The sequence below is a fragment of the Dasypus novemcinctus genome, chromosome 3 (genome assembly GCF_030445035.2).
Source record: "Dasypus novemcinctus isolate mDasNov1 chromosome 3, mDasNov1.1.hap2, whole genome shotgun sequence".
NCBI classification, from domain to species: domain Eukaryota; kingdom Metazoa; phylum Chordata; class Mammalia; order Cingulata; family Dasypodidae; genus Dasypus; species Dasypus novemcinctus.
In genome coordinates this window covers 133245273-133257967 of record NC_080675.1, presented here as the reverse complement: position 1 = coordinate 133257967, position 12695 = coordinate 133245273, and positions in this window count along the sequence as shown.

Genomic DNA, 12695 nt, shown 5'->3' with positions numbered 1-12695 from the left:
GTTGTCCATTATAGTAGCCAAGTCCACCTTTGGTGAGTAAGTGCTGTCACATGGCTCCTGCCAACCTGGGATCTGATCATTTCCATTGCATTTAAGGATCCAAGTTCAGTGGCAACAGTTCCCATAGGGATATTTGACCTACAAAAAAGAGTAGTTACAGAGCTCTTGAGAAGCTGCTCTCACAAATTTGTTCCTCCCAGGCATGGTGAAAGTTGTGTCCTCTGGACATTCCTGGGAAGGGTGAGCAAGTCTTACATGATAAATCCATCTAGCATTCCAATCTTTTCAAGCGTTTGTATCCCCACTTCTACCTTATACAGGGGCAGTTCTGGCATTTCCACTTCATTTAACACAGGCCACCTTTTTGTTCATGCTTCAGCCAACCAACCATAAAAACTGTTAGAACCCTTCCTAATCCCTCGAGCTATAACTCTGAATCCAGAATCTCCATTTAGTGGGCCCATATCAATAAATTTAGCCTGACCCAACTGGTTTCCTTCCACTATTTTCTCACACCCTTAATATTCATTTCCATACATATTCCCCTGATTTCTGTCTACATAAATTAGAAAAATCATAACATTCTTTTGGAATGTAACATACTCCTCATGGGTGACACTTTGCACCTCACCTTTTGAGGCCTGTTGGGACTTCAGTTTACTTATAAGTCTAAATAAAAGAGGGGTATGGTCATGGGTGGGCTACGATAGGAATTAACAGTGTCTTACAAGCCAACCATCTCAGGGCATTCCACTAGTTTCACCTGGTGACACAGGGTTACTCCTTCAGCTGGATGTGTTAGGGCTGTTTCCTCAGCGAAGGAAAATACAGATTTTATCAAGCAAAGCAGGATTAATCTCTTCAGACTGAGTTGGAATGTCTGATTCTTCAAGGCAAATCATTATAGTTTTATTTGACAAAGTAGACTCAGCAGAACCTAGGGGTTTAATATTCCCATTTTTATCATTATCTACCCATATAGCCCCATTCCATTTTCTGAATCCCATTCCTTTCCACTCAAATGCCCTAACTTTAATAGCAGACACATTGCAAGGGTAGGAATTCACTTTGTGTTGTAAATCAGTCATTCACACAATAAGACTGTATGGTTTTCAGAAATCTCAGGTCTATTTCTATGAGGAATAGGAGTTTCTTTCAGGCCACACATAGAAACTTTCATGTCTTTCACGAAGCACTTGCAATTTGAAGCCCTGAGCTCATCATTGCCTTTAACAACTTTATCCAGCATATTTAGGACCAACCCTCCAATATCATTATAAATTCTATATTTTATAAATTATATATAGATTATAAATATCATTATAAACTCTTCTAAGGTTTCAAACACACTTCACCCAGAGCATTACCTCTTATATGCATTTGAGTAGGAGTATCCCGTGGTGATTTTTTGCATATCTCTATTGCCAATTCACACTATGGACTATCCGTGCCCTCACTGGAAATACAGTCATTAGAACCTTCTAATCTAACCAGATCAGAGAACCAATTCCCCAAACCCCCAGAACCTCTCCTGGTACCAAAATTTATATTAGTCAGGGATCTTCAGAGAAAAGTAACTGGGAGATATATAGATTCTAAGAGATTAGTTATAGGAATTGATTGATATGACCGTGGTGTTCAGCAAATTCAAATTCTGTAAAGCAGGTTACAAATTAGATACTCAATGAAGGTAACATTGAATTCTCCATAAAAAGAGGGCAGTCTGAAATAGAGACAGAAATTCTTCTTTCTCATTCCTTTTTTTTAAAAACTCATTTTTTTAAATTGAAAATTAATTTATTTTAAGCAATAGAAAATTTTCTATTATTTTTTTCCATTCAGAACAGACTTTTCATTTGAAATTTTTTTTGTTTGTTTTTGTTTTGTGTTTTGTTTTTGTTTTTGTCTTTATTTTTTAAATATTACATTAAAAAAATATGAGGTCCCCATATACCCCCACCCCCCTCACCCCACTCCTCCCCCCATAGCAACAATCTCCTCCATCATCGTGAGACATTCATTGCATTTGGTGAATACATCTCTGAGCACCGCTGTGCCTCATGGTCAATGGTCCACATCATAGCCCACACTCTACCACGTTCCACCCAGTGGGCCATGGGAGGACATACAATGTCCGGTAACTGTCCCTGCAGCACCACCCAGGACAACTCCAAGTCCTGAAAATGCCCCCACATCTCATCTCTTCCTCCCATTCCCCATCCCCAGTAGCCACCATGGCCACTTTCTCCACACCAATGCCACATTTCCTCAATTACTAATCACAATAGTTCATAAATAGAATATCAGTAAGTCCACTCTAATCCATATTCTATTCCTCCATCCTGTGGATCTTGGAATGGTTGTGTCCACTCCACATCTGTATCAAGAAGGGGCTTAGATTCCACGTGGATGCTGGATGCAATTCTCCTGCTTTCAGTTGTAGGCACTCTTGGGTCCATGGTGCGGTGGTTGACCTTCTTCAAATCCATGTTAGCTGAGTGGGGTAAGTCCAATAAACCAGAGTGTAAGAGCTGAAGTCTGTTGAGGCTCAGGGCATGGCTATCACATGGTCAGTCCAGAGATTCAGGTCCCCTGGGTATATATTAAACCCCAGCACCAACTACAGTTCTGGTAAAAGTAACAGGAGAGGCTTGTGGACAAAGATCGCATCTGAGTCCAGCTCCATCACACAGAAACACAAACTCCAAAGAACAGCCAACTGACATGGCACTGAACTCCATCTGCCATGTCCATAGAACCTGTGGGTCTCTGTAGCCCTCAGAAGAACCAATACCAGGGGTTGTATCTACTTTATTTGTCTCTGGGACTCTGCTGAGGTGTGCATAAGGGCAACCCCTCTGATAACCTCCCAGCTCTTTTTGAGACTCATAGTCATATAAACTCATTTGTCCTTTCCATTTCCCCCTTGATTCAGGTCAAAAAGCATTTTTAACTCCTGGTATTATATGTAGACTGAGATATTCTGCTGGTCCGAGTTGACCCTTTAAGTCAAGGTCATTTTCTAGTTACATCATCAGCTGGTACTTGGTAGTAATCCCTCCGTGCCAGGGAGGCTTATCCCGGGGAGTCATGTCCCAGGCTGGCAGGGAAGGGAAGGCAACGCATTTACATGCTGAGTTTGGCTTCGAGACTGGCCACATTTGAGCAACACAGAGGCTTTCAGGAGGTAACTCTTAGGCACCCTGCAACTCTAGGCCTTGTTCTTATTTCAGGTGCACAGGCTCACAAGCATAGTCAATAGTATCAAGGACTCATTGTTGGACCTTCTTTCTTGGTCTTTGCCATTGCATTTGGGGGATTGTTGCTGTTCCTTTAGGGACTGTGATAGAGCTCCCCTGGCTAGGAACTCAGCACTCCCTCAGTTGTTGTTTTTAATTGTATCCACTATGAAAATATCCAAACATTTTTATGTACCCTGATATATGCCCTGGAGAACTCCCTGCCAACCATGTGTCCTCTGTCAATAACATCCCACACCAGTATTCCTCTGCTGCCATTGTTGAACCTCTCTGTGATCCAAAACTTCCTGAAAAGTGAAGCCCAATATAGTGCCAGGTTCCATTAATAGTAAAATGGAATATAGCGATGAGTTTAAAGGTTAGATATAGAATACATATTAATTTGGAAAAATTATGGTAAAAATAAATTGGGGTATCAAAAAATTTTAAAATGCAAAAGCTTTGTTTTTGATGTTTTGAAATTCTTAGTCTTGGCTTTAAGACCTCCAACTTCTTGGATGAAGAGATGTGTCTCATTGTTGAGGACAATCTCCTTTGTTGAGTGTAGATGCAATCAACATTAGATGCAATCAACTGATGAAGAATATAAATCCATATACAAAATGTCTTCAAAATAACAAACAGGCCATAGTTTGCTTTACCAAACAACTGGACACCATAACCTAGCCAAATTGATGAAAATATATGACCTATCACACCTACTCTAATATAGTTTGGCCTCATCTTAACTTCTACATTTTTAAAGACCCTATCCACGAAGTCACATTTACAAAACAGGAGATTAGGATTTGAACATGTTTTTTGGAGGGGACACAATTCAACTCATTAGAGTTTGTGAGATAGATTGAACTTCCCTGCACAACAGTAGAAAATCAGCAAGGGCTGGGCATTGGACCTTGCTTCTCTCATTTCACTGAAAACCCACAAAATGTTCCCAAGTCCAGTTCTCAGGCAAAGAGGATTTGTAACTCTGAAAAGTAAACTAGGAAGTCTCAAACACAAGTGCCCTGATGGCTCTGATCATCATTTTCCTTATACCTATATAAGGCAGAGAAGAAAATCCTATGAAAGGGAACTAATTAAGACAAAAGGAAACTTGGGTAAATCCTGAAGTAATAGTTTAAATACATTTGAAATAGATCATCTGGGGCTAGTGATAATATATAAATAGGACTGTCTAGGAGTAGGAAAAATGTAGTTCTTGAGTACAGGTAAGATCCCATTCTGGGGAGGCTGTGGCTATACTTCTCCAAAGATCTGGGCAAAGGAGAAAAATGCATCTCACAACAACCAGAAACATCTCATTTAATAGCATTGAAGTTGCTTTCCATTTCTTTTCCTAAACACAACCGTTCTTCAAATTTAAGATGTCATTGATTATTAGATGTATCATCATTTTATGAGCTACTAAGAAAAAGCAAATGCTGCCAATTAAAGTTTGACACAAAGCTCTTGCTATTTAGGTTTATTTCATGCTTACTAAAAAGGCTCCTTCAGACTCTTTAGACATAGCTGACCCACAACCTGGTCTTATAATCCTGCTCTCTCACACACCCTTAGCATTGAGAGTACAATTTTGAAGGCATTGAAGAACCCTGGGGTTAAATCAGTATTTGCTCCTTGGCTCCACTTGTAGTTTTGTTTTTGCTTTGATTGAATCACTTGACTCTGGAAATTAAGCAGTTTCTATTCAAAAACCATAGGAAGTTTCTAATAAATTAATGATGAATCCCTTAATGATTTCCCAGAATGATACATGAATTAGTCACATTAAAACATTGCAGGAAACAGTTGTAGCTCAATTGATAGAGTGTCCGCCTACCATACAAGAGGTCCAGGGTTCAAACCTGACCTGTGTGGTGACCTGGCCCACGTGAGGCAGCCCCACACAAGGAGTGCTGTACCACACAGGGGTGTCCCCCACATAGGAATGTCTCATGCACAAGGAGTGTACCCTGCATGGAGAGGTGCCCCATGCAAAAAATGTGCAGCTCACTGAGGAGTGGTGCCACACACATGGAGAGCTAATGCAGCCAGATGACACAACAACAACAACAAAAAGCAACACAGTTTTCCCGGTGCCGCATGACAAGAGAGCAGGGGGACTCAGAAGAACAGCAAATGAGAGCAGACAATGGGGGGGTGGGAAGTGGGAGGGAGGGAGGGAAGAGGAATAAATAAAAAAATAAAACAACATAAAAAATCATTGCAATAATTTCTTTATTCTGAGGAATTTAGCAAGTCTTCCTTCAGTTGCAGTGTTTGGCCTGTGAAAGGCAAACACAGTCTCAAAATAAAGTACAAGTTTTTACTGCTGTTTAGTTAACTTCTTTTTTTTAAAATTGAGGTAAAATACTTAATATAAAGGTAACCATTTTAATGTTAACAATTCAGTGGCAATTAGTACATTTACATTTTTGTGCAACCATCACATGTATCTAGTTCCAAAAACCTTTTCATCACCCCAAGAGGAAACCCACACTCATTAGGTAGTCACTCCCATTCTCCTCCACCCACAGCTCCAAACAACCCCTAATCTGCTTTCTGTCTTTATGGATTTACCTATTCTGAATATTTCATATAAATGGAATCACACAATGTTACAGTTTGAGATTATTTTATGAATCTCAAAAAAGAGAAAGATTGTGTTTGTAAGTAATGTATTCCTGTGGGTGTGATAACCTTTGATTACATTAAGTTCAGTTGAGTGCCCTTTGATTAAGTTACTTGGTAGACTCCTTAGAGCTTCTGATTATACTATGTCAGGGAGGTGTGACTCAAGTTGAGTCTCCAACCCCTTTCTGGGTCTGATATAAATGGACTCACAGGGACAGATAGAAAAAAAAGGAGCGGGCTTTTTTTTTTTTTAATTTTATTATTATCTTTTTTTTTCAAGATACATGGATCACACAAAATGTTACATTAAAAAATATAAGAGGTTCCCATATACCCCACTCCCCACACATCAACAACTTCTTTCATTAGTGTGGTACATTCATTGCATTTGATGAGTACATTTTGGAGCATTGCTACACAGCATGGATTATAGTTTATGTTGTGGTTTACACTCTCTCACAGTCCATTCAGTGGGTTATGGCAGGATATACAATGTCCTGCATCTGTCCCTGCAATATCATTGAGGACAACTCCAAGCCCCCCAAATTCTCCAATATCATACCTCTTTTTCCCTCTCCCTGCCTTCAATAACTCCCATGGCCACTATCTCCACATCAATGATATAATTTCTTACATTGCTGAAGTCACAGTAATTCTATAGTAGAATACTAGTAAGTCCACTCCAAGCCTTATTTTATTCCTCCATCCCGAAGATCCTGGGATGGCAATGTCCACTCCACCTCTAAATTGAGAGGGGGCTTAGATCCCATGTGACTGATGGATAAATTCTCCTGCTTGCAGCTGTAGGCTCTCTTGGTTCCCTGCTGTGGTTATTGACCATCCTCACCTCCCTGTTAGCTGACCTGGGTAAGTCCAGTGGTTTTGACACAGTAGCTTTGATTGTCTCTAACAAGCTTCCAGGATTACTGGGAACATCAACTATTGTGTGAACACCCTGGGAGTTTGATTTGCCTGGAACAGTTGAGGCAGTCCATTTGCATGAGACTGAGCAACATCACTGTCTAAAACTCATCTGAAGGGTAGGGATGTTCAAACGTGAGGCCATGTCCAGCATGGGGTGGAGGGTGGGATTCTGAGTACAGTGTTGATACATTGTGCCCGGATCCAAGGGAAAGGGGGATGGAATTAAGCAATAAGAATGATAACCCAACCCAACCAGGAAAGCTAATTTTACTCAATCTCTAAGAGATAAGACATGTATTAGGCCCAGTTTAACATCGTGGGGCACAAAGCTGGAGGAAGGAGGTTTATTTTCTGAGAAATGTTCTTCAAGGTAGTCTTGGAGGATGTCAACAAGGCCTACTCCATGGGTGAAAGGCAGGGCTCCGTGTTCAGAAGGGCTTGGTTTAATGTTCTGCTATCTCTGCCTTGAAATTCTTAATAACTTTTAAATAATGGGCACATCCTTTTCAGTTTGGATTGGGCCTTGCAGATAATGTACCCTGTTCTGGGTGTTGATAAGATGGTGCAGGCACTATTGGCACTCCCTCTATTAGCAGCAGCTACAATGAGCTATTAGTGGAACACTACTGCCTCCATGGTAGGCATCATTCCCCTGTGCCCTGGCAGCCCTGGTAGTGCTAGAACAGATTGGCTAAGCACTGCTGAGGCAGTTATTTAATGGGCCCAAGTAACTTCAAGGTCATGGGTAACATGGTGTTGGCTCAGATATCAGTGCTGTCAACAGCAGACAAGAGCCACAATGGCGGCTCTGAAGTGCTCTTATGTAGCTCTCCAACCAGTGAGAGGTCCAAAAGAGCAGCAGAGGAAAGGAAACAATGGCATCCCAATGAGCACAGGAGACACTCCCTGAGATGAGAAAATTGGGGATAACTTTAAAGGACAGGGAGAAGTGGTTCAGAAAGCTTGTGGGAATTGGAGGCAGATATTGACTTCTAAACATTTCTGTTAACATGACCCCATATTTACCTCAAGACTGGTACAGCCTGGAGAAACATGGATTATACATTCAAAGCATAGACAAGATACAGATCTGTTCGACAAATAGTAAATGAGGTGAGACCCTAGATAAAGAGAACTCTAAGGCTCAATCTCTATATTTGCAGTGGAGATAAACTGCCAAAAAAAAAAAAAAAAGATTATTTACCTTGTAGAACATTAACTGGCAATCTTAATCCAGCATTCTTTTTCCCATTAATCAATATTTGCCAATTTTTGCTTGTCCTCCTTGGAAACAGCTTTAACATCCTGATTGTTCTCTTATTAATGAGTTAAATAATCTTTCAGACATGGTTTCTATAAATTTATGAGTCATGTTTTAAATTTTTTGAATTTTTAGTTTTATAATTCAAATATAAATTACTAACTTTTATTCAGAATAAGTTACGTTTTAGATTTTTAAAAGTGCAACTTAAAAAAACCAGATTTGTCCATTACTAGTCTGTTCTATGGTGAATATGAACTCTGAAGACATAGGCTTTGTGATTGCAATTACTTCAGTACTGTATCAATGACATTGGATATGACCATTTTGCATCATACTTTATTAAACTCTTCTAATAATGTATTTAGTTTACTTCCAGTGTTTTGCTACTCTAGGAAGGTGACAGCTTTGTGTAGGAGGGAGAGAGAAAAGTGAGAAGTTCAGGAATGGGTAGGGTGAGCCAAAAGAGAGGAAAGGATATTGATAGTAAAAAGTAGAAAGTGGGTGCGCCACAAATAGCAATAGAAGAGGTTAAAAAGGCCTCTGGTCTGTACCTGGGCATGATTAAGATATGATTAGGGCTTTGATTGGGCCACATCATTAGGATGCTGAGTTCCCACCCCTTGGTGGATGGGGACTCACAGATAAAAGGCATGGCAAAGGACAGAGTTGAGGGCTTTTAATGTTGGAGTTTTGATGTTGGCGTTTGATGCTGAAGTCTTAAATTGGAGCTCCAGGAAGTAAGCTCACAGAAGGAAGAGAAGCAAGCCCCAGGAAGAGAGGACCTGAGCCAGGAGAAGAACACAGAGGAACAGAGACAGCTCCTTAGGCACAGCAGAAACCCCAGGGAGAGAGACAAAGCCATTCACCAGAGAGTCTACAGCTGACTTTTTGGAACAAGGCAGTCTAGAGAAGCTCATATTTTACATCCGAGCTTGTGGAGAAAACAGAAGAGCTGAGCCCAGAGGAAGCCAGGAAGCCTGAAACCTCATAAACATCAGCAGCCATCTTGCTCCAACACGTGGAAATAGACTTTGGTGAGGGTAGTAACCTATGCTTTATGGCCTGGTGTCTGTAAGCTCCTACCCAAATAAATATCCTTTATAAAAGCCAGCAGATTTCTGGTATTTTGCATCAGTACCCCTTCAGGTGACAAATACAGAATTTGGTACTGAGGAGTAGGGAAGTGCTTTTGTAATTACCAAAATGTGGGAATGGTTTTATAAATGAATTAGGGGTATTTTTTGGAGGAATTGTGAGAGTCTTGGAAGAAAAGATCTACAGTGCTTTGAAGAGACTGTTGATAGCAATATGGATGCTAAAGAGACTTTTTATGATGCCTTAGAAGTAAATGATAAAAATATTACCGGAAACTGGAGGAAAGGTGATCTAGGTTTTAAAGTTGTAGAGAATTTAGCAAGACTAACTCCTGGTGTTTTATGGAAGGAAGAATTTGAAATTGGCGAGCCTGGGCATTTACCTGAAGAACTTTCCAAAGTAAACCTGGAGAATGTGGCTTGGATTCTCCTTGCAGCTTATACCAAAATGCTAGATGAGAGAAGATATACTGATGACTGAACTTTCAGGCACAAAGAAAACAAAAACTGATTCTGGAAATTCCAAGCCTGTGGAAATCAAGCTCCCAGAAGAAAGTGCCCCATTGGAAGACCTAACTATACTTGAAACTTGTAAATCAAGATTGAAGATACAGTTATCTCAGAAACACTTGTGGAAATTTTACTGGCTGATGGCTTGGACCCTTTCTTCTTGCATGCTAAACCAACAAGTTTCTTGAGAGAACTGTATGAACAAAACCACTGTCAGCTTGGACTAAAAGGGACGTGGAAAGGAAAGAGTCAAGGGGAAACAACATCAAGAGGAAAACTGTGGAAGCTGAGATCTGGAATTAGGACATCACCTAGGGCCAAGAGAGGAACCACACCCATGTGTACAGAGAGGGTGAGTTTGCCCCAGCAGCTGAAGATGGTGGATGTTCCTGCCCAATGTTCTGGAAGAGTTTTGCCACCCCAGTGTACAGAGAGGGTGGAGTACCTTCCTCAAGGATATGGTGGTTAAGGTCAGCACCCCACAGGTCTGAGAGGGGTGGACCTGTCCCCCATGGATTCGGGAAGGCCAGGTGTTCAACTCATTGCTCTGAGAGGGTTGAGCCTGTGTGCCAACATTTAGGGGGAATATTATCTTCTCATCACTGTACTAGGGGGCTTAAGACTCTGACCCAAAGATAGGGTAAGGTGTGGCAATCACCCCAACAGTCTTGGAGGGAGAGGTCTGGAGCTTGGTTGACACCCAGAGCCTGATGAGGGTAGAACCAAGAAAATGGCCATTGGGCAAGCCTGTGGAAAGGGTGGGTTGCCATAAGGCCCCAAGGAGAAGGCACCTTAAGAATGCATCTTAAGACTGACTCTCAAACTTTGAAATCAAATGGAAGCTGCCTTGCAGGTTTACTGAACTGTAGAGGATCCATGACTCATGTTTCTCTCCCAACTTCTCTTTATTGTAATGAAAATGTTTCTCTTATGTCTATCCATTTGTGTATTGGAAGCAGATAAATGGTTTTGTAAGTTTCAGAGATCTATAGCAGAAGAGACTTTGCCCCAAGACAAACAGTATTTCTTTAAATTGATTGAGATATGATTCAGTACTTGCTTTGTCACTGATTTAAGGCTTTTTTTCAATATTATAATATCTTTTTGAAAGTCAGGGGGTAGAGTGTAGCAGTTTGATATAGTTACAAACTCCAAAACTAGATATTGGATTATGTTTGTAAACTGTCTGAACCTGGGCATGATTAAGTTATGATTAGGGCTTTGATTGGGCCATGTCAATAGGGCATTGAGTCCCGCCCCTTGGTGGGTGGGGACTCAAAGATAAAGGCATGGCAAAGGACACAGTGAGATCTTTTTTAATGTTCGTGTTTGATGCTGAAGTCTTAAGCTGGAGCCCTAGGAAGTAAGCACACAAAGGAAAGAGATGCAAGTCCCAGGAAGAGAGGAATGCTGAGCCTGGAAAGAAGCAAGCCCTGGGAAGAGAAGAACCCAGGAAGCCTGAACCCTCACAGATGTCGGCAGTCATCTTGCTCCAACATGTGAGAATAGACTTTGGTGAGGGAAGTAACCTATGCTTTATGGCCACTTATCTGTAATCTCCTACCCCAAATAAATACCCTTTATAAAAGCCAGCAAATTTCTGGTATTTTGCATTAGCATCCCTTTGGCTGACTAATACCCTTACATTATTCCCAAGGCTTTACTAATTACGGCTTGGGGCAGGAGGGCAACCTCTTGCTGTGACTACCCTGTGATGGCTAGAGATCCTTACAGGGTATGTCCAGAACCAGATGGATGGTTAAGGCAAACACGTCAATATGGATGCAGGAAACAGATGTGAGTCATCTGGGAAGTTTCTGAAACACTTGAGAGGAGGATGCAATGAAAGACTGCATTTCCCATAGGGACATAGTCTGCTATGTTTTGGGTCAAAAGGGAAATGTAACCCCCTGCCAAGTGGAGAACTTGGGGACATCTGGGTTATGCATATTTGATCAATCTGAGGCATGCACAGTTTTGGCTTTACTTTTACATTTGAAGGGGTAGCATCTGGACCCTGCACTAGGATTTCTGGCCCTGGTACCCCTGCTTTTTGCATCCCATGATATCTGTTCAATAAAGTTAGGAGAGACTTTCAGAGCAATGGCAAGTGTAGCAGTTTGATATGGTTATGAATTCCAAAAATAGATATTCGAATACGTTTGTAATCTGGCCTATACCTGGGCATGATTGAGTTATGAATAGGGCTTTGATTGGGCCACATCATTAGGGCATTGAGTCCCTATCTGTGGGGACTCACAGATAAAAGGCATGGCAAAGGACAGAGTTGAGGGTTCTTTTTTTTATTTCTCACCCCTCCCCCTCCCCCTTCCACCATTGTCTGCTTTCTGTGTCCATTTGCTGTGTGTGTTCTTCTGTGTCCACTTGGATTCCTGTCAGCAGCACCAGGAATCCGTGTCTTTTTTTGTTACATCACCTTGTTGCATCAGCTTTCCATGTGTGCAGTGCCACACCTGGACAGGCTGTGCTTTTTCCATGTGGGACAGCTTTCCTTACAGCACGCACTCCTTGCGCTTGGGGCTCCCCTACACAGGGACACCCCTGTGTGGCTCGGCACTCCTTGCATGCATCAGCACTGCACATGGGCCAGCTCACTACACCGGCCAGGAGGTCCTGGGTTTGAATCCTGGACCTCCCATGTGGTAGGCGGACGCTCTATCAGTTGAGCCAAATCCACTTCCCTGAAGGTTCTTAATGTTGGAGTTTGATGCTGAAGTCTTAACCTGGAGCCCCGGGAAAGAGATAGAGCCATTTGCCTGATTGTGGAGAAAACAGGAGCTGAGCCCAGAGGAGCCCAGGAAGCCTGAACCATCACAGACATCGGCAGCCATATTTCTCTAACATGTGAAAATAAACTTTGGTGAGGGAAGTAACTTAAGCGTTATGGCCTGATAACTGTAAGCTCCTAACCCAAATAAATACCCTTTATAAAAACCAACCAATTTCTGGTATTTTGCATCAGCACCCCCTTTGGCTGACTAATACAGCAAGTGAGGCAAGTTTCAG